The sequence below is a fragment of the Lissotriton vulgaris genome, chromosome 5, assembly GCF_964263255.1.
Source record: "Lissotriton vulgaris chromosome 5, aLisVul1.2, whole genome shotgun sequence".
NCBI lineage: Eukaryota > Metazoa > Chordata > Amphibia > Caudata > Salamandridae > Lissotriton > Lissotriton vulgaris.
The window spans coordinates 1,445,000,154-1,445,020,606 of NC_141693.1; the positions used below are offsets into that span (position 1 = coordinate 1,445,000,154).

At 49.7% G+C, this 20,453-nt stretch overlaps 1 protein-coding gene across 1 annotated transcript in view; it reads left to right on the forward strand.

Moving 5' to 3' along the window:
• Positions 1–5,248: 5,248 nt before the first annotated feature.
• The window catches only part of PLXNA2 (plexin A2), a 563,332-nt gene continuing 548,127 nt past the window's right edge, over positions 5,249–20,453 (forward strand). The window contains exon 1 of the mRNA XM_086923371.1: positions 5,249–5,679. The gene's annotated coding sequence lies outside the window, so the exon portion shown is untranslated. The remainder of the gene's footprint in view (positions 5,680–20,453) is intronic.

Here is a 20,453-nt window from a genome sequence, read left to right on the forward strand (position 1 = left end):
CTTGGCTCGAATTGTTCTAATCTTTTACCCTGAATAATAACATATTTTGTGCATTGACAAGTTCTTCCTATCAAAAGAAAGAACACAGAATGTTTCCAGGGGCCTCCAGCTTCTTCTCTGAGGACTTGAACCACACCTGACACTGTATGGTGAGCTACAACCAGCTGTCATTATTCAAACAATTGACTATCAATGAGATCCTTGGTCTTCAGCAGTTTTTGCACCACAGCGTATATGCCCAGATTGACCATTAACTAATACTCGTTTTAGGTTTAATCCAGGAGCAAGGAAGCATGGTGGTTGATGGCATGTTAGGTAGGAGGAGGTAGCTGGCCATGGCGGGGCTGGCATTGGCTTCCCATAAAAAAAGATCACTGCACTGTTATGTCTCCGTCCTGGACATCTCCAGACATTTTGCCTCCTTATCCATTTGGGAGGATATTTAATTGCCCTTCCACTCAGCCACCATCATCTAACCATATGGATCTAGGGGGAGTTCCAGATAGAAAGAATGCATCGCTCTTAGGGTCCCAGTTATTGGTGTGTGATGACTTTGAAATAAAAGGGTCATAGGAAATCTTCCTCCTATCCACCTGAGCCTACTTGAAAATCTGGAGCTCTAAGACCCCAGCTGATATTGGTGGAAACACATGCAGCCTCCAAAGTCAACATGACCTATTCTGCAGCAGGAACATGGCGGTGCAGTGTCCAGTCTCTCAATGCCTTATTTATTACCACATGAAGTACTCTGTTTAGCTGTAGGCCCTAGTCATCACTGGTGTACGTCTCCAGATCATTGCCCAATTTTATGTCAGTCTCTTCGATTGAGCCTATCTGTTCGGAGAGGACTAGAAGAGGGTCCGCAGATGAAGTGACCATCCCTGTTATGTTAATATATTGTTATTTTAATATATTTCTAAAGTGCACAAATATTTTTTTAAAAGGCGTCTTGGCTCTATGTCTGAAACAGTATCGGATGGAGAGAAGAAAAATTGACCATAATTAATGGCCATGGGGAACAACCACGTCTTTATTTGTTTTCTAAAACTAAACGAGTTGGGCTACGCTGTGAGGTAATCAGGCAGTGCATTCCACCATTTCCAGGTAGTGTGGGAGAAACGTATTCCTTCCCAAAGGGCCTTCATCACCACTACCTTATTGGCGGTAGACGATCGAAGTGTGCGCATGGGTGTATACCACTTAAAGGTCTTTTGGAGGAAGAGAGGGCCAACCTTAAAAGGGGCCTTGTGGGCCCAATACATTTTTCCCACTCCCTAACAGGCAGCCAGTGCAAATCAAGGATATTATGTGAAATAGAACAGAATTTAGGGAGATTCAGCAGCACTCGGGCAGCAGCATTTTGAAGCATTTGCAGCTTTTTAAGTATGCGCTGTTGAGAGGCTACATACAAAGCGTTGCAATAATCAAGCCTTGAAATTACCAAGGCCGAAATTACAGATTTATTTAATTCAAGGGGAAGAAAGGAGAGGATTTTCTTGAATACTTTCAAAGTAAAGAAGCAGGCAGAACTGAATAGAAATCAAGTGTGGTGAGTGCCAAGGTTGAAGGGGTGCCTGTACAATGGCTGGGACTACTGGATTCACGAGCGGAGTAGGTTTTTTGGTCTGATGGGCAGGCCTCAGCGCTGCACTGGGGGAGATACACGAGGGGAGCGGGGAGCTGAGTCAAAATGTGGGAGCGTCACTAACAGGTGGCTGAGGGTCTGAAGGGGAATCTTGCGTCTTCAACTCTGCAGGCAGCGCATCCAGGAACAAGGTTGAGGATAGTATCAGTAACAGCCAGGAGGCAAAACATTCAACCGCACCCACAGAGGATTTGTAAGAATGCAGGCAATCCTGGTCTAGATGCTTTTGGCCCGAAGGATTTTTCAAATCTCACCTGTTGCCCAAGGAATCCACAACCAGCAAAAGAGAGATCGCTAAAAAGATCCACTGGAGACTGAATCCTGAGTAAGGGACTCCGGAGAGACCAGTGCCAGCACTGGAAAACTTGAAACAAATCCTGCTCTTCTAGGAAGTGGATCAGAAGCACCGGCAGGAGGATTTTGTTTTGGCGTGCTGTGCTTCTGGTGGTGTGTGGCAATCAGAAGGCCTAGCGTAGTTTGGTATCTAGGATGCTAGCTAGGCAGGGTATATAGCTCTGGGTGTCTCTGCCTCTGTTTGTGTCTTCCATACTATGAAGTGGTATCTGAGCTTGTCCAAACACTAGGGAAGATCTGCCTCCCTTGCTTTTCCCTGCATGACGTCTCACCGCTCAGTGCTTGGGTGACTCCTCCTTTGCAACAGCTGTCTGCACAGTACAGGAGCTGAGTTGAACCAGAGGGCTGGAGGAGGATTTATCACGTGCCTACCCTATTGGGCTAGGACTGCGACAGAGCATCCCTGGGTGGAGCTGAGCGGACTCCTTGATGCAAGTCTCCAGAGAAGGTGGAGATGTGGACCCTGGATCTCAACTCAGAGAGAGAGATGTACTCTACCTCTACGAGCAGCACACCCGCACCACCACACTGGGAGAGGGAGACTGGCTCAGCGCTTCGGTGCTAAAGCAGCATGTGCCTCAGCATCAAGAAGAGGAGCAGGCCTCAACTTAACTGTACCACTAAGCCTCCGGAGAAATTTTAGGCATCTTCTCTGTGTGGACACTGAAAGTGGTCCAATACTGGGTGGTACACAGCTTTTCAACGAAATCCTTCACCAGCCCATGGGTTGATTGTACCAGTTTCAGAGGGTCAGTGAGGGTGACCTCCACAAAGAAGGAGACTGAAGCTTGTGGATGCTGTGCTACTGGCAGGAATGGAATCTGGTACAATGTCTGGTCACTGAGGAGAAGTGTGGCTCAGGGGTTAGAGGCGGCAGACCCGGAAGCTGAGATCGGCCCTGGACCAGGGTTCAATTCCCCACCTCGGCGGGTCTTGGGCTCAAAAAATTCCACGGACTTGATAATTCTCGCTCTGGTGCCTTCTCAACTCACGGGTTCACACTCTGTGACTCTGGGCAATAGCTTGCTTAATCTCCACAAAGGCCCCTCGCGGCGGGATGCCTGGCTTTCACCTTGTGGATACCCTGCCAGAGTTATCTCACAGGGGAATACCAGGAAGGGTTCCCTAAGCAAGCGCCGGGAAACCCTTTGTGGGTAGCTGTGCGCTATATAAGCTCAAATACATTTACATTTACATTTACACTGAGAGCCCCAGACCTACCACTTGACTCTCCTTCCTTCCTGGTGCTGAAACCCAAAGTCTAGTCCTGGTTCTGTGCGCCCTGTTGCATCCTAATGAGGTGGTTAAAGATTGACTGATCACCAGTGGTAGCACACAGAGTGCACACATGCACAGGAACACTGCTCGGCAAGCACCAGATGCAGATGGTGTGTGGGTCGCCCCTGCCACAAGCCGATGGTGCCAGATGAGGTCTGAAGCAATAGGTATGAGCTGACCAATAGGAGGGAAGAAGAGACAGTAGAAAAGAGGAGCAAAGATATAGGTCCAAGAACGGCTCAGAGGATGGAGTCGACTCATCACTCAAAGACACCTGCAGCCTTGAGGGGCAGACGCCCCTCCACATCCATTCAGGAACAGGTGTAAGAGCGGGGCCCGCACAGGGTGGGGTACCGCATGTGACGTAAGCACTGTTGAAAGCAGCCACGGGAGCAGTTGTGTGGCAGTGACACCCACGGGTCCAGAGAGGGGGTGACAAAGGACCTAGGATGAATAAAGGACGCGGTGAACTGTGAACCCTCCAGAGCCCATCCCTGCACAGCAGCCTCAGAGGAAGGCACTTCTCTTGGGAGGGAGGGTTCGTACTGTCCCAGTCTGCCACACGGATATTATGAGCTGGGGAATTGGTGGTTCCCGTGTCACCTTTCCCGGCTCACGATGCGTACATGCGGTCGTTGCAGACTCTCTCAATGACCCGACTCCCGTAAAGCCCTCCGTGCGCCTGGCATCGCGTGCAGAGACTCCCGCTCCTAATGAAGCAGTCTCCGGCTCTGCCACCGATGAGCCTGGCACCGCCTGCATGCCCGTCCCGGCATCCCACCCTCCCGGCCACCGGCGCGCCTGCCACTCTTCTCAATTTCCCAGTTCGCGGCCCCCTCCGCGGAAAGCTTCCCGGGGAAGCGCGTGGTGGTATTTCGTGAAATCTCTTATATCGATTTCATTCTGGCCTCGCGCGGAGCCTGATCGCCCCCCCGCCCCCCCCCCCCCTCCCCTCCACAGCCCGGGTCATGCACAGCATCCCCTGGACACAGCAGCAGGGGCTGCTGAGAGCTGAGCTGCTGCTGAAAGAAATCCCCTTACAGACAGGGAAAATTCAGCTTTCAGTAGCCACTGAGCCACAAACCCTCCGAAATCCCCAGATCTGATCATTTCTATCCCCTTTGCAGAATGAAAAATCCCCCAACAACGATGCCTGATCCCTCCCCGTCGGCCGAGGGAGGGTGAACGGGGGCTCCCGCTGACAGGAGAAGCCGAGCAGCCGCTCCGTACAGCGGCGGGTGGATGGGATGCTTATGGAAGCCACGGGTGGACGAGTTAGGGGGGCTCTACTGGCGGGGGCGGGTGTTGGAGGCAGGAGGGGTGCAACCCAGGCAAGCAGAGGATGGGGGGATGTCTTTAGTGCAAGGCTGGGGTGTTCGGTGGCTAGAGAGAGAGGAGGCAGGTAGGGGTAGGTGCTAGGGGCAGTAAGACAGACAATGGCATGGCTGGGGCAAGGCTTGCAAGGGAGAGAGGGCCCGGGGCCGGTGGACAGACATGTGCCGTGCTAGCAACGGCCGGGAGGCAGCGCCTGGGAAGGACGGGAGGCTGAGAGGTATGGCTGGGTGCTGGGAGGCAGCGCCTGGGAAGGACAGGAGGCTGAGAGGTATGGCTGGGTGCTGGGAGGCAGCGCCGCCGGGCACCGGGGTGGTGGGAGGGAGACAGGAGCAGAAGTGGCAGGCTGGCATCAGTGACTCTGGCAGGTAGGACTCCCTCTAAAGCCAGCAGAGGTGGGAGGCGGACCAGCATCTGGGAGGCAGGGCTCCAAGCAGTCAAGCCGGCTTGTGGACCTGGGAGGCTGGGCTAGAAGGCAGGGCTGGGGGCGGGCCGGTGGACTCTGAGAGGCGGGGCTTCAGCGAGGCAGGCGGGGCCAGGGAGCGGGGGGTGGGGCTGCAGCCTGGAGGCGGGGCTCCAGGCAGGCAGGATCGCTGATGGTGGGAGGGAGGGTGCGCTAGCTCAGTGCCTGGCAGGATCTGGGAGGCGAGAGGACGTATCTGTGGATCGCAGAGCCGGGGAGAGAAGCCAGCAGAGCCCTGCACAAAAGACCCCCGTGCCGGAGCCCGCGGACAGGATGGGCAGCCAGGGAGGGAGCCGGCATTGAAGGTTCCTTGCAGAGCCTGGGAGGTTTTGCACAGGAGAAAAGGGGGTGACACTAGACCGGGTGTAGGAAGGAGGAGGACCCAGCAGCAGCTCGTGCTTCTCAGGAATGAATGACGGCGGGGGGAGCTGGCACTAGCAGCCACTGCAGGAATACAGATCAGCCCCTGGTGGGGACGAGCCGAGGGATGGAATGACAGCCTGACCCAATGTGGATTGCACCCTCGTGAGGCTCCCGGGCAGAGAGGAAGCATCCCTCGCGCGCAGCAGGAAGCAGGGACCAGGAAATCCGAGCAGCTGCGAGTCAGGTAAGTCAGGCATCATTGGTCTTTTCCCAAACATATTTGTTTCTCTTTTTCCCAGAGGGAAACTCGGGCCTGCACGCGCATGACTTGCTCAGGAGAGCATATAAATGAATTATTGATTATTTTAAATCGTTATACAGAGTTCTATACAAAGACGGGGTCGCTATCTGTCTGTTCTATCTATCAATCTATCTACCTACCTATCTATCAATCTACCACTAAGTAAATCGTTCCTTGGCGCCTGAATAAAAGGTATAATTTTGGTGCATGTGTTTCTTGGCTCAATATGACCCCCCCTTGCTGGTAGGTATAGCACGGTGAGATAGGTTGCTGAGTTGAGCGTGAGCTGCTGAGATCTTTATGCATCTTCAGGTCCAAATCCATGCAGAATCGGCTCAGTCGTTCATCCTCCCGAAGTCCATAATATGGCAAATTCAGTTGGACTGCAATAATTTTAGATCACAAACGGTGGATATCAAGTGCTTCGAAAAGGTTATTGCTCGCTGCACAATGTTATCGCTCTAATTCGTGGTTTTTCCTCCCATAGTCCCAGGTGTTTAGGCTTCTGTGGCTTTGGCATTGTGATAGTCAAAGGTGTCTCTCCCAGTTGTGGGGGATACACAGCTGGTGTGGTTTTTAGGGTGATGCCTGCACTCCTCGGGCAGGAGCATTGCCCCAGGGAGCAGAAAGAAATCTCAGCTCCACCCAATATGCCTGCGTGGGAAAAACCTGTTCCTAAATGCTTGGCACGGCTAAAGAACACCCTTCAAGGGCTCTCAATCAAAGTGAAGGAAACACGTGCGATTCATCTCTTAGTGGCCACCTTGTTAGCTGTAGGCCAGATTTCCATGATGGGCTGCTCCATTTGATCAACAATTGAGCTATCTTGGGCACATCAATATCTTCTGGTGCCTCATATCCTCCTGCTGCCAATTTGGGTGTGCTGTGGCACAAACCAACATCGTATCAATCGCTCTTTCTTGTAAGTGCATTTACACTCAGTGTGAGATATGTAAACCAGTGCCACCCTCCCCCTCTCTCAAGTGAGACAATGGTTAGACACCAAAGGTACCACGGCCACTCTCTCGTATTTAAAGGTGAAAGCCACAATGAAACGCCCTCATCCACTTTTCGACAACTGCAAAACGTTTATTACTTCTGACGTATAGAATTCAAATCTGCAGGGTGCAGTGGCTTAGATGCCAAGTACAGCAGCATCACCGGCAAATGTACATTAAAAAATCACAGATCTAGGCAAGTAGGGGAGAAGTGGTCAACCGGTATAATGTTGACCTACCTTGCACCCTCTTCTCCGACACGGCCAAATATTGTGATTGTGTGTCAGTAGACCTGTCTGTCAAAAGTGCATAATCCTCTCTGCACTCTGAAAATGTAAAAGTTGGCTATTTTCAATTGAGGCTACCAGTGCCAGCCTGGTGTCACCCTTCTGTGATGCTCTCTCTGTTTAAGACACAGTTGAGCGAAGCGAGGTGGCCCATCAGCACCAGGCCGGTGGCAGTATAGCCTGACATTGAACACTGCCACGCAAAGAACGAGTCTGTGTGACTGAACTCATTCCCACAGTGCCATCTTTATACAGGCACAGCCCACACCACAGCCTGAGTGGTGGGACACTGAAACATGTATGTCAGATTCCCACTTGCTTCTCCTCTCAGGCAAAGCGGATAAAAGTTAGTATTTGCTGTGAATTTGTAGATGAGATTTTTTTAAATGTTGTATTCCTAGCGACAGGTGAGCGAAGTAGCCATTTAAATAAGTATGTGCAACTGCATCACATGTTTTGGTTCGGAATGTCACTGTCATGATGCACCGAGCGATTTGGAATGGTACCCCAAGCCTTTCATTCAAGACTGGTATTTGAGGTCTTGCCAAAGTTCCACATTCCTAACCTGCCCGTCTCCTCCTACGCCTCCTGCCTGGGAAGCGTTCCCAGGAATGGGTCCAGCCAGTCACAACACTGGGATCGGGCTGACATCTCGTCCCCGGCTCCTCATGGAAACTAAGTGCAGCTCTTTGACTAATGAGTGCATTGGCATGCAAAGTTCGGTAAAGTCAGGCTCCCTAAGCTGCTGATTTAGATGGCATGTACACCCCTGGGGTAGTACTGGTGGATGCTGTAGAATCCTGCACCTAGTGGCAATGCAGGCACTTGCATAGCAAATAATGCTCCCTCTGGAGTGCCTAGCCCTAGTAGAAAGCCTGAAAAGGCACTCAAGACCTGGCTGTTTCCATAACACTTCTTCCTCAATCTTTGTCATATCTATCACTAGATCTGGGACGCTCACGGGCAGCCATGCGCTTTACAAATCTGTAAAATAAATAAATAAATAAAACACAAGTCTTATTACCCAAGAGATCTGGTGTCCATTGAAAATAATGAAAGCATCTGCAGCGCATAGAGACGAATATCTAAGCACTACCACAGTGATAGGCAGCCTAGAAGAGGTGACTCTAAATGCCTAGTTCCGAACTGCCTGCGGCATAGACACTGAACATACTTTTTGGCTGCGTGGATGGAACAGGAAACATCAAGAATACTGTCCTGTTTTGGCTGGAACAGTAGACGGCCTTTCGAGGAACAAATGTATGAGGAAGGTTTTTCTGATTTAGAAAATAGTTGAAAGACATTGCTGACACCATGAGAAGGTAGAGTTGAATCGCTCAGGACTCTAAATGGTCAGGCGAGAGCCCCTGCTGCCAGGGCCGGACTGGGAACCGAAACCGGCCCTGGCAAAGTGCTTGGCCGGCCTCCCCCTCCCCCCCAGGGGGTGGATTGTGGTGCGACCGTGCTCTTTGCCAGGGCCGGTTTTCGCCGATTTTGTTACAGGGCCGTTTTTGCAGCTATGCTGCAAAAAACGGCCCTGTAATAAAAACGGCCCCCTGGGGCCCAAAACCGGCCCCCACCCATGCGGCCGACCGGGGGATTGCCCGGTGCCCGCAACGGCCAGTCCGGGCCTGCCTGCTGCTCTTTAAGTTTCATTTGAATGAAGCTGGACAAACATGACCAGTTACAGAGCTCGGTGGGTTGTTCGCCCATGTTTTCTGAGGTCTCCGGTTCAGACCCGGACAGGGCAGACTAAGCTCAACTAATGAGTTGGATAATGTACCTAAGCACCAGGAAGGGCTTCCATGGGAGCACCTGCTGTACAGATGACGGCTCCCGCCTACACAGGGATTCAAAGGCGGCCTTTTTGCTGGGAGCTTCTCCATGCAGGCTGGAGGCGGCCTGAGGCTTGCACTGCCCCCCCCCCCCCCCCTGTGCTACTTGGCGCCAAACTCACAATACAGGTGAAGCACAGGTTTTTTGTGCTCTAATGTGGACACAGGCGCACCTTTTGGTACCTGCTGAATGTGAGTCTCCCTGGACTCTGCAGCGCCCCTCTCCGGGGCTCAGACTGGACCGTGGGCTCAGTAGCCGGTTTCTGTTGCTCGAAGCCATCATCAGTCCATCGTGGACTGAGGCTCCCAGAACAGCTGAGTCGCTTTAAGACCTGGCGGTGTGAGGTATGCTGTCCATCCTCTCTTTGACTTTCAGAACTCTTCACTTCTTTCAAATACATTTCTTAGAAATGTATGTTTAATTCACCTATGTGTAGATTATACCTTCCCATTAATGTTTGCAAGTCAGTTGCAAGTGTTGGCAGCTTCACCCAGTGCTTAATTTGAGCCGGTGGTGTCAGGTGGGACCCTCTAGCATTTCCTTTTGGGACCCTGCTCTAATTTGTCTTGTTCTGGGTCAGACTTTGACCCAGACAAAGAGAGAGGAAGGCAGAAAAAGGGGGATAGAAGGATAAATAGAATGGAAGGAAACATTGAGAAATAGAGAAAGCGTGGGTGAAAAAGAAATTGTAGGAGTGAGATGAAGAGGCAGGGAGTTTAAGGAGGTGGATGAAAGAAATATGAGGTGGTAGAAGACTAGACAGCCAGGCACGCTGGAACCCCGACATTCAACAGCTCTTGCTGTGGGCTTCTGAGAAAAACTCTTGGCCTGACAACTTCTTATTTCACAAATTAAGCAGCGGCTTCACCAGATCTCATGGCGTGCCATCTGTGAGTCCAGGGCCGAGTTTCACGTGGAGAGCCGCTTACAAACAGAAATGATGGAAGGCATGGCTTGGCTTGTTTCACCAAAGGCGAACACTCGTTTATTTTTGGCACACAACTGTATTTCACAATAATTCTGCTCCTTCTTGTTCATGTGCGTGGGCACATACAGACGAAAGCATTATTGCCCTGTGCGGATTCAGCACCAGGGCTGGTGCAGCGCTGTGTATACCCCGACCTCGGTCTCCCCTACACTCCCCTTCCGCCACTCGACCTCTTCACGTCCCACACTGTCCGCGAGTCGCGTGTCAGTTTCAGCAATCCCCCCATGCCATTGTCAGAAACTTCTGACCCTGCTCTCGGATTGTTGAATGTAAACCCTGCTTCCCCAATCGACCAATGTGTGCAGATCTGCACCAAGTCCTGTATTTCTTTCTGCCCCAAATCCCCGAGCTGTCAGATTTGGGAGGGATCATTATCAGGCTAACTCCAATGTTGAGTCTATAACAATTGAGCATTCACATATTTGCTAAAGTAGGATTCCTGCAGCAATGGAAACAAGCCAGATCCACTGGTGTGAACATTGCCCCTTTCATCTACTTCCAAATCACAGTGGCTTCTTTGGTCAGTTTTGGTAGCCCTCAAGCTTTCTCCATCAGACTACCACACTTAGTGTCTTTGTCCTGTATTGTAATCCAGAGGTGGGTTTCACACATGAAGACATACATTAAAGAGGCAACCCGACCCATAGGTGAACGGTGAATGTCAGCAATGCATACATGATGGCATTGATTAACTTTGAGCGGTTGGAGATTTTTGGCTGTCCTTTATTCATGTGGATTGAATCGGAGCACACAGTGCCTCTTGCCATGAATGAAAGCTTCCAGGCGCTATGAACCACTGCAGCCTCAAGAAAAGACAAAGACTGTTGTACAAAATGGGCATGGTAGGCAAACGGGCATCTGCAAAGGTTTCAGAGGCCTGTGTGAATATTCAGACCCCACCACGGTGACAGGACTTTCTATGTTAAATTAATATTAATATGTCAAAGAAGATTTTTTCTCTTGCTGCCTAATTACCAGATGGTTCTATGCGTGACACAGTGTTGGGACTTGGTCATTCCACAGAGGACTTTAAATCTCTGTCTGTCGGCTGCCGTGACTGGCGGATTTTGTTATGGGTAGTGCCAGATGTTTGGTAGGACACTATCTTACTAAGATAGTAAAAGTTCACTTTCAATGTCTCGACTAATACCGCTTTAAGCCTTGTTTTTACATTTTCCAAATTGCGCCGGATAAGGCAAAAAGACATGGGGAGATGGAGACGGAGAGATTTCTTTTAATGAGCCTGTTTTTGGAAAGGGGACACCAAGAGTAGAACTCTGGCCTCCTATTTCTTTAGTGCTTAGCGTAGCTGTTGGTCAAGCGGAGGCAGCTTTTCACATCCAAGGACTCAGACCCCCAGTGGGCTTTGTGCACACGCTGCACAGTGCCTTGACATGGACCGCGCTTCTGCCGGTCAGTAGGCGTGATTGGGTCAGAGCAGGTGAGGGATTGCAGCTATGGTGGCATCATGTGTGGCCGCGTCATGTCTGGGAGTGAGTCGCTGGCTGGGAAGCGTGTTCTTCTGTGTTGCGGGTCACCTGCTGGCCACCTTCATCAGAGGGACACGGGACTCTGACGCGCTCCAGTAGGCTGGTGGGATGAGGCTTTCATTCCCTATTGCTCACATCCAGGGACGCCTAAATGTTAATGAAATGTAATGGCATCTTTGGTTCATTGTGCCATTTTGATGTAGTACTTTACGGATGAGGGTGCGGAGATCAGCGCGGCTGCCTGGGGTCTGTGGCTATGTACAGACCTTTCAGGCTCAGACAAAGGCAGTAAAACAGCAGACCTTTACCCCCCTGGGGAGGATACTCCATTGTTCAGGACCACGCAGACTGCTGCTTAGAGCGCCATATCATTGAAAACTAAATGGCGATTGGACGTTTCAAAGGATGCTCATGTCTGCTTTCATCAAAAAGGAATTTAAGCAATATCCAGCCCCAGAATGACCACACTCATAGGTTGACAGAAACGTGCGTTGTGAAGCCGAGGCTCACCAGCGTGAGGCGCTATTGAAATACCCGATCATATAGCATAACATATCACGAGGGCCTTTTTCCCAGGATCCAGCAAAGATATGTTTGATCACTGAATGGGGAGAAAAAGAACTTTCCTGGCATCAGTGGCCCTTGAGCAGTTCAAAAGAGGCCAAAAACAGGCAGGGGCAAGAACTACCAGCAAGATGGCACAGCGGAACGATGCATCTCTACTTCAGGCAAGGTGACTTGGCATGAAACGTGCCTGCAGAGTGAATAAGGAGTTGTGAACTTGGACTATAGAGCTGAAGTGATAATTCGTCCTGATTTGAGTGAGGGAGAGGTGTGGTGCCGCGGCCAGGGTGACTGACTTTGGAATCTGGGGATCACGATTCTCGGCAGATTAGCCCAGCACCATGTGACTCTGGGCAATAGCTTGCTTAATCTTCCCGACGGCCCCCAGCGCCTAGAGACCCTAAGGGGTGATGGTTCGCGCTTTACAAATGTGGATTATTATTATTATTATTATACCCCTTTTCGCACTCGCTGTGACGACGGAGTCCAGACTGCCACTCTTGGGCTGCAGCCAGCAGTGAAACAGAAGGTCGGAAGGGAGCAGAGGGCTTCGTGAGGCTCCCTGCTTTATGTCTTCTGTGCCCTACAAGTTACAAGATAATTTAAAGGAAGTAAATTGCACCTGTCCATATCTTTGTGCGTCTATCTGTTCAGTGACTCCTTAAGTCGAAGTGCAGCTATAAATCACATTGACCCTTTCCAGGCTGCCAGAAACATAGTCACCCACCAGTGCAGAACTGGGACTGCATATGGGATGCATAGCTCTATGCAACCCCCCACTAATGCAGCGCAGTTCTATTCATCACTGCTTCCAGCACTGCAAGGTATGCGTAGAACCCACGTCTCCCTGAAATCCATGGGGCAACCCTAGTGGGTTGGCGAGCTCCAGGACTGACACTTCACTCTAGTTCATCCTAAACTGATATTATTACACCTTTCTCCTTGGGAAATATGGCAGTATGACCCAGATCTCCAAATAAGGTCTCAAGTTACCTCAAATAGACCCTATATGCAAAAAAAACATTTATTATCAGAATTGTGCTCAGGTGTTGAATGCATTGTGTAGGTTGAAGCGTTTCTTTACTATGGATTCTACTCAATCAAGTTTACTAAAATGGGGAATTGGGCTTCTATGGGGTGGGGGAGGGTGGCATGCTATTGCATTTATCGGATGTCTCCTCACTCAAAGAGGCTTAGAAGCTGCCCTGGCGCTTACTCAAATGTTGTGACTAAGTGTTTTGCCCATTCTGTGTCTATGGGAAAATGTGTTGATGCATATGGCCCTTATTGGTATACACCCGTTACAGCGCAACTTTTACAACTACCTACTATTACAACGCAACTTTTACAACGCATACCATTACAACGCATTGCGCTGGGGGGCGCTCTAGGATAGGGAATAAGTTTAATTTACTATCCAAAACCTTCCCTAGTGTCCACGGGGACTGGAGTTGGAATAGTAAATTATACTTACCACTATCCAGCACCTCTAAGCGCTATGCGTTGTAATGGTATGCGTTGTAATGGTAGCGTTGTAATGGTAGGTAGTTGTAATGGTATGCGTTGTAACATGGTACATCCCCCTTATTTAACTAAAAAAAATCCTCTGTTGTAATTCACCTCCATGATACAAGGCTGCCCAGTCTTTAACTTTTGCACATGTCAAGCTGTGTCTGCTATGTTTAAAAAATAGGATAGACAGAGAGATAGATAAATAGGTAGAGAGATAAACTGAAAGATGGAGAGGGAGAGAAACTGAAAGAGAGAGAGAGAGCGAGAGAGAGGTCTTGCATTTATTCACCCACCCCACTTTGCAGATAATTCTGTTCGCCGCGAGAAGCGATATGAAATCTTATCCGAGGCAGGTCCATAATAACGTCCAGACGATGTCTCCAGCTGCCCCCCTCTGCTCTTTATCTCCGCTGCACAAATTGTATTTGAATGTGACAAATTGGCTCTCGCCATCTACATGGAAATGGCATTTTTCAGTGTAGTGTGGATGACGCAGGCGCACATGGGGGACTTCTTTCTGCAAAGGCTCGGCCCCAGACAACAATGGGCAGCATGAGGGTCTTTTGTGCAGCGCGTGTGCTTGGGGCGCATCTGAGAATCGGGGTTCAACCCACTCTTTCCCTGCGAGCAAAGGGCTTCAAAAATGAGAGGTTGTGAGAGTGTGGGGTGAGTCGATACACTGCAGCACGCACCGGCATGTACTCACAACCACAATCACAGGTACACACACATTGCAGAGTAGAGAGACACTCACTGGAAGGCACGCCACTTCGGCTCGTCTACACAGACTCTTCCACTGCCTCAGACATCTGTCCTGTTGCACAGACAGCTGCCCTGCTTCATGCACACCGCCCGGCACCGATGCACGCACTGCTTCCACCACAAGGATGGTTTCCAAGCCAAACAAATTTCTTGTTACAGGGGATACTTTTCCCACCTCCTATACACTCCTGTGGTCCTTCCAACCTTCGAATGACCCTCCATGGTCTCCTCGTGATCTCCTCTTCATGGTATCTGCTTCCGCCTCAACATCTCAAAGCATCTTCAGGTCACTTGCAGACCTGCATTATTGTGAGGACAAAGCGGATTATGGAGGAGGCATGAGCTGGGTCTCCAGATCTCAACAGGGTATGGGACATTGAGAAGTGTGGCTCAATGGTTAGAGCGGCAGACCCTGATGCAGAGGTCTAGCCCGGGACCAGGGTTCAATTCCCCGTCTTGGGCTCAAAATTCCACGGACCTGATAATTCTCGCCTCGGTGCCTATTCTAATCATGGAGTCCCACTCTGCAACTCTGGGCAATAGCTTGCTTAATCTCCACAACGGCCCCCACAACGCTAAGGATGCCTGGCCTCCACCTGGGGGTGCCCAGGAGTGGACGCCTCACAGGGAAAGCCAGGATGGGTTCCACAGCGGTATTCGTACAAGCGCCTTGAGACCCTTGCGGGTGAGTAGTGCGCTATACAAGTATCTATTTACATTACATTGGGTGCACTTGGTCTGCACCATTTCGTATCCCACCTCTCCCAGGACAGCCTCCCAGGATAAGGAACCGGGGTCAATAAGTTGAGGCGACCCTTCGATTAAATGCCATGTGTGGCACCCCTGGCCCACCTTACATGGGTACCCATTGTCTGTTCGCATCCCAGATCATAAGGGGACCCAGAAGTATCTGTGGAGTAAATAAATATCAGAGAAATGGCCTGATCTGCCGCTCCCACGCGCTCATCACACTGTGACGTAATCTAGTGCTTCTCCATAATCGCATTAAGCATGTTTCATTTCAAGTTCGCATCCGTGTGTGCCGCTGCTGTGTCGCACACTGATTTGAGTTTGCACTGTTTTATCACATACTCCTATTGTACGCTGTTGTCGGACGCGATTGTGTTCTGTACTCTTGGGTCTTTGGCATGTTACTTTCTGTGATGTTGTTCTACCAGCGCTGTATAGTTTGCTGCTGCAAGTAATATGGGTTTTGGGTCTCTAGGGTTTTGGGGGTGCCCTTATACACGCTTCTATGATTCCTCGTTGGCCATAGTCGTTGTAGTGAGGTGTTATTTTACTTAGTTGACCTGTTAAGTCTTGGCTCTTGCTTGGATAGAGGAAAACCTGTTTAAAAATATGTCTCAATGTGTGATAGTGAGCATTAATGTGTCCATCTCTTTGTGAACTATTAGGTTTTCGTCACTTTCTTATTACACCTTTGTATCTGGTACAGTCTCCTTTGTGTAGTGCATTGCATCATATGTCTACTTCCTTGTGCCTTGTCGCTGTGGGGCCCCTTTCTTTGTGCACTGTTGTGAGACACAGGTGTGCCGCACATGTTGTGCAATAAAACAGCACTGTACGTTTCCAGCACTCGAACTCCATTGGTTGTTCAGCTGTCCCCGCTGCGCTTGTTGCTCAGAACACAGGAACACTTTCGGAAGCGCCTTCAGATTGACTTGCGAGACTTGGCAGGCACTTAATGGAGCCTTCTTTTAACAGTCGTTAAATATTTATTTTCATAACTTGTCACGGGGCTGTTTTTTTTTCTTTCCTTAACATTTTGCCGCACAAAACATGTGTGCACCCTTGCTCCTGTTTGCAGATGTCTCCACGCCCAGCTGCTGACAGCTCCGAGCTGATCCAAAAGTACAGCTGTCTCCACACATAGCCAGAGGCGCCTTCTCTGCGCCAACCCGCCGCAAAAACTGGAGAGCGGAGGAGAGTGGAGGGGCGGCGCGACCCGTGAAGTAGGGGTGGGAAGTGCCAATGTGCCGCATGGGTACGTTATGAGGATTGGTATAGCACCAACATGACCCACGTCTACCCTTGGACAGCCTCACTTCCTGCCTCCTCATCTTGGCAGTGGACTAGAGAATCTAGGCCAAACTGGTTGGCATTCAACTCTAGTGCAGAACTGAAGGGATCTGTTTGCTGTCTACGTTAGCTTGAGGGCTTGGATTCCACGTATGCCATTATCCAAGATGGAGGCAGGAGGGGCTAGCGTTAAATTACTTGGCACACTCAGGAAGCACCCCAGCAAGGGCTTGCCCAGATGAAGACTCTCATATTTGGAAAGTTGCTGGAGGGCTCCAGCCCACTGGGAGTCGCGTCAACAAGGGCTTGCCACGTATTTGGGGGGCTGTGTGAGGGTATTAGACCACTGGGGAGGAACCCCATCAAGAGCATGGCCCAATGAAGATTCACTGTATTTGGGAGGTTGTGTGAGGGTACCAGCCCCCCTGGCGAGACACCCCAGGAAGGGCTTGCCCTGATGTTTATTCTCCATATTTGGTAATTGTGTGAGGGTACAAGCCATTGGGGAAGCATCCCAGCACGGGCTTGCCCCGAAGACGATTCTCCAGATTTTGCAGTTATTTGAGGGTGCCAGCCCACTGGGTAGGCACCCCCTCTAGGGCTTTCCCTGAATAATAGTCTCTGTAGTTGGGGACTTGTGTGATAATACCAGCCCACTGGGGGGGCACCCCATCAGGGACTTGCCACAGTGAAGACTCTCCATATTTGTGAATTGTGTGAGGGTGCCAACCATTGGGGAGGCACCCCGGCAAGGGCTTTGCCCGATGAAGATTCTCCATAATTGGGAGTTGTGTGAGGGTACCTGTTCTTGAATGAGTCTATGTACACCGGCTGTACTCCTGAATACCCATGGTGTGCACTTCTGCTCTTCACCCGCATACACCCTTGGAGCACTAGGCCTGGCACATCAGCTGCCACTCTTTGTGTCTTCAGTATTCTGATTTTGATTTTTGTGTAAATTTGCTTTCTTTAAAGTGCTGCAAAATACTTTAAATCACTAATATTTGCATTGCATAGAACAAAAGTAAATACATAAAACATGCAGTGCTCTTCGGTGATAAGAACGGAGAACGAAAGGTGCATTTTTTCACCTTGTCACAATCCCAGCCTCCCTCTGAGACAACCCTCTTTTTGCCTTGTTGATGTGCCCGAGTAGACAAGTTACCCTACGTTGCCTGGGAGTAACCACCAGTCTAGTTTTTTGGTTTGATTTTAAGATTCATGTAGAGCGTGTGTATTGCTTTGTGGCCTCGCCAGAGTGCTGGCACATGTTTGGGAGTGCTCATGTTCTTCACTGGGGTGCCCTCTCAGGAGGGGTTAGGTGGGCTCTATCATCCTGAGAGACAGGAGAGATCCACTCCTCAACTTCCCTCACACAAGACTGTGGATCCTCACCATTTAAATGCAGGCGATGCAAAGAAGGCCTAGTGCGCCTTTTTGTGCAGAACAGTAGTGCCTAGAGTCCTGACACTTGCAGAGACCCTCAAAAGTGACCTGCTCCTGGCATAAGGAGCTCTCTGCTAACCAGAGTGAGAGATGCACAAACGTGGAACATATCCCTGCCCTGCTTGTGCGTAGCCCGCCACTGGCCTGTATGAGACTGAAGCTGCTTCTGAGACTTGTGACAAGAGATTTCAACATGTATGCAGAATCCAGATATTTTATTGACAGAGTCTATATGTCATCAGAGTCCAGATAGGTTATCGAAAGGGTCTATATGTCACCAGAGTCCAGATAGGTTATCGAAAGGGTCTATATGTCACCAGAGTCCAGATAGGTTATCGAAAGGCCTATATGTCATCAGAGTCCAGATAGGTTATCGAAAGGGTCTATATGTCACCAGAGTCCAGATAGGTTATCTAAAGGCCTATATGTGTCAGAGTCCAGATAGGTTATCGAAAGGGTCTATATGTCACCAGAGTCCAGATAGGTTATCGAAAGGGTCTATATGTCACCAGAGTCCAGATAGGTTATTTAAATGGGTGAACATGTAGGCAGAATCCATATATTTTATTTTAAGTGGTGACCTTGTAAGCCATAATCCAGATATGGTATTTAAAGGCTTCGAAGTGTAGGCAGTATCTAGGTGTTGTTTGAAGGTCTCAACGTGTAGTCCGGAATCCATATCTGTTATTTAAGGGGATCGTCCACTGTAGAGAATAAAAATAGTTATTTTTACCCAGTCCTGCATCTGTAACAATCGTCAACATGAGTCTTTCTAGAATATTTCTTTGTTGGATGCAGTCGGCTGGGTTTGCGAGATCTAACGTTCACAGGAGAACCCCTTTAGGACCCCAAGAGCAGAAAATAACTGCTTCGAGATCAGAAATGCAGGCCACGTGCCAGGAATGTGGCTCCTTTCAGGTGTCAGTGTTTTAATGACTATACATTTTGTCTGGCTCCCCCCATGGGCTTGAGGATTTAATTACATTTGCTTTTCTGTTTCCTTCCCTCGCTCCCCCACCCTCCCTCCCCTCCTCCCCCAGCCATGTTGATTCCTCAAAATCCCTCGTGGGTAAATTATTTTTTTTCGTTTTGTTTTCAGTGGGGCACACAGATTTCACGGCTAATTAGCAAGAATGTGGCTTTAGCTAATCTCTGGAACGCTTTGGGCCATGTGGCGACCAAGGCTAGAAAGCGCAGCATTCGTGTCAAGCATGTGATGGCCTTGGAGGGGGCGAGGGGGCTGAGGTAAGGGCACCGGGTGACGGGCACATGTGTTTTGATAATACACCCGCGTTACATGAACGAGCTTCGAGTTATGCACACTAGTTGTGTGGACAAAACTGCAGAGTGAAAACTGATTCTCTCATTGGAAACAAACATGCCTGTGTTGCTGTTCTCTGCTGTCTGCGGGGAGGGGGGATTCCCTGCCGTGGACACGAAGACTTCCCATAAAGGAATCTGTGAAACTTCCAAAAAGTGAATGGACTTCTAAAGATAGGATTTAGCGACCGAGGACGGCTGCCCTCCGGACGCACCGTGTGCTCAGTTCCATGCCTGCTTCTTATGCGCCGTCTTTACTGTTGGTCACTTGTCTCTGTGCCAGCCCTCCTTGATTCAGTATCCTGTTGTGGTTCCACCAATCCGGCTACAGGCTTCATTCATTCATTACACCTTTCCTGTCAACAAAGTAAAAGGCCAAACTCGCCTTGTCTTTCATTATGACTGCAAAGCATCTTGGGCCAGGCTTCGGGCAGCGGGCTCACAGTGAAAAATGCTTGTCCCTTGCACTGTGTGTTCCTGAATTGAAAGCCGCTGTCATATCAACCAGTCCTTCTTTCCACCGCTTTATTCACGTGCCTTCTGCTAGCTCAGGTTCATTCAGACATGCCCCAGGATCATTTGAGACCACGAGAATCATATTCTGGGGCCCACTGGCCTTGCTTGTGTATGTGGTATCCCAAAGGATCAATAGGATTTCTCAGCCTCCCATATGGATATTTTCAAATGTTATTTCAGAATCCAAAAAGTGTGACTTCTATATTCCAGATATTTTAGTCGCCTGAATTACAAATGTCTCATACATACCTCTTGATGCGCAATATAGCCTCAGTTTTCCATCTCTTCGCTTTCCTGTTCAAATATCTTTACAGCCACCCTTGCCATCATCACTCGAGCCAAACCAAGCAATGCTGGTATTTAAGGTACACTTCAGTATTATTCTGGATTTTGCCTTTAACACTGAATGTTTTCAGTAATATTTCAAACATCTACCCTTCAAGCAGTGGCCTTCAGATCTTCCTTAACACCAGCCCCGGTCTCCAAAATGCAACCATAATCAGAAAAAGCCTCACAATGAGTCTATGCCTGGTGCTGTAGCATCAAATCCCATCAACATCTCTGTCTGGTACACTAACTATTCTCCATTGTCATGCTGACGAATGGCACCCTTCAACCCAAAGCCGATGGTTCTGGTCCATAAAAAGTAAAATCCACTTTGGTTGGTAGCCAGTGGCCTGTTTGAAAAGATTTTGCGTCTCAAATCTGGCTTCCAGTAGATAGTTTTGACTCCGGGAAAGCCACCAATGGGCAGCAATTGTGGTTGATCCAGCTGGGACCACTAAGGATTGAACAGGCGAGGAAATTCACTCAAGCGGTCTCCTCTCCCAGCAGAAGGGTTCATCCTAGATGCACGTCGGATGTCCATGAGGTATGGAGGAGCGAGAGGTGGGCCTCTGGCTTGCCCTGTACCTGGCCTGCGGTTACCAGGACGTATCATTTTCCAGAATTCTTTTTT